This window comes from Rhineura floridana, chromosome 14 (genome assembly GCF_030035675.1).
Source record: "Rhineura floridana isolate rRhiFlo1 chromosome 14, rRhiFlo1.hap2, whole genome shotgun sequence".
In the NCBI taxonomy this organism is placed as follows: Eukaryota; Metazoa; Chordata; class Lepidosauria; order Squamata; family Rhineuridae; genus Rhineura; species Rhineura floridana.
This window is the reverse complement of record NC_084493.1, coordinates 27,240,921-27,246,920: the sequence shown is the minus strand read 5'-3', so window position 1 is coordinate 27,246,920 and position 6,000 is coordinate 27,240,921.

Sequence of the window (6,000 nt, the reverse complement as noted above, 5' to 3'; positions counted from 1 at the left end):
AAGGAAGCGCAGGGTATGCATGTTGTAGGATAGGTTCGGTAGCAAACCTTCGTTTCAGGTTCTCGAAGTCCTCCTGAGCAGCTCCTGTCCAGTGGAAAGATCCGGGGCCCTTTAGGCAATCCGTGAGTGGCACCGTCTGTTTGGAGTAATTGGCTATGAACCGATGGTAGTAATTGGCAAACCCCAAGAAGCGCTGCAAATCTTTCTTAGTCTTGGGGGGCTGCCATGTGAGTACACAACGGACTTTTTCCGGATCCATTTCTACCCCTGCCAGGGAGACCCAATACCCCAAAAGGTCCAAAGTGGTCAGGTCAAATCCACATTTTTCCAGCTTAGCGTAAAGGCGGTGTTCTCATAACTTGTGCAACACTGCGCGCACATGTGCGTCGTGTTCTTCGGGGGTATCCAAATACACCAAGATATCATCCAGATACACAATCATAAAGCGGTCCACAAAACCCCTGAAGATGTCATTCATGAAATTCTAGAAGACTCCTGGCCCGCCCGACAATCCAAATGGCATCACTAAATACTCAAACTGACCGTAACGGGTCTTAAAAGCAGTCTTTCACTCATCCCCTTCCTTGATCCGCACCAAGTTATAAGCCCCCCTCAAGTCCAGTTTCGTGTAAATCTTGGCGGAGTGCAGCCGCTCCAACATCTCCCTGATGAGCGGCAGGGGATAACTATTTGGGATCGTGATTTGGTTCAGGGCACGGTAATCCTTACATGGACGGAGCTCCCCCCCTTTTTTCTTTACGAACAACAGAGGTGCCCCAGCTGGGGACTGCGATGGGCGAATGAAGCCTTTCTTCAGATTGGTGTCCAGGAACTCCCTTAGCGCTGCCAACTCTGGTTCAGACAGGGAGTAGATCCTTCCAGTGGGAATGCATGCCCCTGGCATCAAATCAATGACACAATCATAGGGCCAGTGAGGAGGGAGTTGCTCTGCTTCCTTTTTGTCAAATACGTCCCGAAAATCCCCATACTTGGAGGGCAACATTATTTCCTTGGTAGCAGGCACCCCTGCCATCACCTCCGGCTTCTCCTCAGGCTTGCAGTGTTGATGGCAATACTTGGAAGTAAGAACCACCATGGCTTCATCCCAGAAGATCGTGGGGTTGTGCCTGACCAGCCAAGGCATGCCCAGCATCACCGGAAAGCGAGGCAAAGACGCCACATAGAACAACAGTTCTTCCCGATGTCCAGGAACTGTCACTTCCAACACCTCAGTCGCTTGAGTTACTCCCCGTGATTTCAGGGGCCGTCCGTCTATAGTTTCCACTGCCAATGGCTGGTTCAGTTCTTGTGTGGGGATAGCATGGTGTCGCGCCAACTCTCGGTCCATGAAACAAGAAGATGCTCCGCTGTCAATCATAGCCTTGGCTGAGAAACTCTTGCCCGAAGGCAGGGTGACGTGAATGGGTAACAGGAGGGCACCTTGGGACAGAAGGGGTCATGATGGAGGCTCAGTGTCTGTGGCACCCCCCAACTCTCTAGCCTCTACGAGAGCTTGGATGTGGAGTTTTCCGGTGGCTGGGGTCTCCCTGTTTTGGCTGCACAGTTTTGGGCGATGTGACTGGGTTTCCCACAGCATAGACACAAACCTTCCCTCCGGTGCCTCTCCCTCTCCTCCTCTGTCAAGCGCGGTCTGGCCCCCCCCAATCTGCATGGTTTCCTCTCCCGAGAGAGTAGGGACTCTCGAGCTGGGTACGGGGTGCACGCGAAGCGGTGGGGCGGCAATCTGGCTCCAAGAGGTTTCCATCCGTCGCTCCAGCTTCCTCCCTTCCAGGTGGCTGTCTATCTGCAGACTCAATTGAATCAGACTCCTCAGGGAGTCTGGGGGCGTGGAGCGTGCCAGTTCACCCAAAACTTCTGAACTCAGTCCATTTCTGTAGAAGTACATCAAGGCGGGATCATTGTACTCCGTTTCCTGAGACAAGACGCGAAAAGCATTGGTGTACGCTCCCACGGACCCCTTTCCCTGCTGCAGGGTTCCTAGTTGGAGAGCCACCATCTCCTTCCTCTGGGGGTCTCAGAACATCTCCCCCATCGCATTCTTAAAGGGAGTAAACTGTCGCAGTACCGGGTCGCTGAGAATCAAATATGGGGTGGCCCATTTGGCTGCTTCCCCTTCCAGTAAGCTGATGATGAATGCCACCTTCGCATCATCTGTCGGGAACTCAGCTTGGGGCACCTGAATGTACAACTCACATTGAGCTAGAAACGTAGCATACTGTTCACTCTGACCCCCGTATCCAACGGGAAGTCCCACCGGAGTTTTGACAAGGGCTGCCGCTGCTCCGGGCGGCGCAGCTTGGACTTGGGCAATCAAGGTTCTGAGATTCCAGTTATCTGCTTGCAGGGCTTGCGTCACGGCTCTGAGGTTCTGGTTCTCAGCTTGCAGGGCTTGCATGATTGTTCAGAGGTTCTGGATCTCGGTATACAAAGTTTCCATGGTTATGGGTATTCCCCCTCTTGCTCCATCCAGGTCCATGTCATCAGTCATGGAACAGATTCAAGTAGGGATGGTGGGTGAGTCAAACTGTCCCATCCAGAGCTGGAACCAAAATACTGAGACACGGGTGCAATTAAATCTCATTTTATTAAAGTAATGGATACATCAAAGGCATTGCGCTTCATAAGAAACACCTATACTGGCTCACTAGAATCCCTAGCTACACTCTACACATGCTCTACGACGTGTGAAGAAAGTTGACTCAGCAACCCCCCCCCGTGTGCTGCCAGCTTAAGTAGGGAACGTTTTCGAGCGTAATCTCTGACTCCTTCGCAAGTCCTGTCTCTGCCCTGTTCGCTTCTCATGGCGGTGGGGGCGAGGCGACGGGGGGCGGGTCTTCAACGGTTCATCGGAAGACACCTGCTCCGGAGTAGGCTCGAGGTCAGGAGGCTGTGTCACACTGTTGGCATCCTGAGAACTGCTTGGCTGGGGAGGAGTTGGCAGAGTCTCCTGAACTTCCCCCAACGGCTCCTCTGTGACAACTGGGGGCGGCGTGCTCTCTGCTTCTGAGATCGCGCTATCAGTGGGAATTGGCTCAAGTTCAGGCTCGCTTCCCCTCCCAAGGTCCTGCCCAGACTCAATAATTGCTGGTTCTTCTGCACCCTCAGACAGCTGGGGTGCCTGCAACTCATGCCTGCCCCCTTCCTGCCCCTGAAGGGAGAGCCGAGGCTCAACAAGGTTAGACAATGCCTGATCTTTACTGAGAATTCATTCTGATTTGTTTACAGAGAGGTTATATAACAATATTTGCCTTGATGTGCTTGCAAGGGGTGTACACATCTTCCTATTAATCATTCATTTATCCCACACTTTTAAGCGGACTTCCCTGTCACTTACCTAACTGAACCCCCCCCCCTCTCTCTTTAGAGTGGATTTGTTGTGCTAGGGCAGAGATTCCCAATGTGGGTGGTAACGCCCCCCTGGGGGGTGTTACAGCCTTTCAGGGGGCGTTGGCATGACTACAAACTTTAGGGGGGCATTTGGGTTCATTAGGGGGGCATTGACATTTGGCGGTCTGATGCGACAGTTGAAGCATTTAAGTTTAATTTTATTTAATACACAAATCATTAATTTTTAAACTGTTTTGTCCCCAGTTAGAATGTATTTAATAGTCTCAATTCATGGAAATAACACTATAAATAGTGTGTAAAGAAATTCTGAATAGCGGCCAGTGTCATATCAAGGAATGGGGATATTAGCCATGCCCTGGCACTAGGTAATGTTCCGATGCTGTGTTGAGGGATGTTGGAACCAATCATGAGAGAGTGATAAGCTGGGTGTATTGGTGGAGGGTGCAATCTTCCAACGGATGAGTGCCGTGTGCAAACGGGTGACGCAGATAGTCAGTTATTCGCTGGTTTCTGTGATGTTTAAATGAACTTGTTTAACGAAACAATGCCGGTAAACTGAATGAGTTTGTTGTTAAGTAACACAGTGTATTCTATTGGTTCATACTCTGTGGACTTAATTAGTTCTTTATATTGCCTTTCCATCTTCTTATCTCGTTGAACGAGGATTTAGTGCAGTGAATCGCATACTATTGAAGAATCAAAACCGTTTGGATATTGTTAGTCGTGGTGATTTAAGACTATTACTATCCAAGTATACTCCAGATATTGTGAAGTTAGCCTAAACTCATCAAGCTCAAGGATCACACCAGTATTTTATAATAAATCTCATTTTATTTACTTCTCTATAAGTATGTATATTAAGAAATCATACTAAGAATTCAATGTGTAATATAAGTGCAATAAAAAGGCATGATAAAAACGATCAGTAATAATAATTGAAAATACCTTTTATGCATTACTCATATTTTAAGGGAAGAATAGGAAGCATTGGCGTATACTTAATCTGAGGGGGGTGTTGAAACTGTTTGTTGTCTCTTTAAGGGGAATGGTTTGTGTGTAACACATAGAGAGGCCTAAAGGGGGTATCTTTTTTTGTAACCCTTATTGAATATTATGAGAAGTGAAAGCAACTAGTTTTCCCTGTTTTTTCTCTCAACTCTTCCTTTTCCTCATAGTTTTTAGAAGCAGAGTTTAGTGTTGTTGCAAGCCAAGTGTGTAAATTAATAAATATAATCAGAGTTAAAGAAGTCAAGCTTCCAAGAACCATTTTTTCCTGTTACGAAGATCTTAGCTGTTGCAACAGGGGGCATTGGGCACAGAAAGATTTTGCAAAGGGGCGTTGGGTCAACAAAGGTTGGGTAACGCTGTGCTAGGGCAATAGAGCCCTGTAATCCACTTTAATTGTGCAAACCTAACATTCTGGTATGCTCTGGGGTGTAGTCATCCAGGGACATGGGGGCCAGGGGTCATAGACCCATTTTGGGAGCAGGGTCCAGCCAGGTCACTACATATGAGCCAATTAGCATGAAAAGGGAGCATGTTAGCCACTGAGAAGAGTCCTTGTCCTTTTGAGCTGACTGGAGCCAATCAGAGTGGAAGAAGGTGAGCCAGGCCCTGAGAAAACTCTTCTCAGTAGCTAACACAGAGCCTCCCCTTTCATGCTGATTGGCTCGTAGGGACATCTATTGTAGTGGAAAGTGGACTTGTGAGCAATGGGGAAAGCAAGGGAAATGAGGCTGTGAGGAGGTGTGGTGTAACTGTCATGAAGGGATCCTGCACTTCTGAATTTGCCACTACGCTACTGAGTATGCTCTTGAATCCTTCCTGCAAAATACTGACATCTAGAGGCATGCATTTACACCAACAAAGACATGGGTTAACAGGCACTGTGGGGATCATGCAGTGAATAAAATGTAAGTCACAACCACCATTTCAGCCTGGCAAAAATGCTTGCTGAAACATTCATAAGCCAGCATAGTGCAGGGGTCGCCAACCTTTTTGGACCAGAGGGCACATTTCAAATTTTGAGACAGTGGTGGGCGCACCAGTCACAAAATGACTGCCATGGAGGCATGGCATGACACAAAATTGGAGCGTAGTCATGGTGAACATTTTCCCATAACTGAATTTCCATACTAGAAAAGGCTTGACCTGTTGAATTTCTGCCTGCCATACTGCTGTTAAAGGCACAAGAACCCTGTTTATCCCTAATGCCAACCCTAAACCAAAGCCAAGGTGGCCATCCTGTGTCCACTTACCTGGAAGTAAGCCCCATTAAACACAAAGAGACTTACTTCTGAGTAGACATGTATACCATTGTACTATAAGCTAACTATACAGGGAATTCTTAATGAGTTCCTGGTCTTTAGCTCTTGCAAAGCTTAAGCCTCTTGCAAAGTTTTAACATTTGCCTTTGGGGAAGGGGGGATTCTTTAACATTTATCCCCACACACTTACTGTGTAGTAGTGTTTGCAGAAAATAATTTCTAGGCGCTACCTGATCTCAAGTGAACCCAGCCCAGGAAAGATGCATCCTGGTTGCTAGAGAAAAAGGAGATTCCAAGGGCTAGACAAAAAAAAAATGCAGGAAAAGTGCACTAAAAGTAAGGGCAAAACAACTGTTCATTAGGA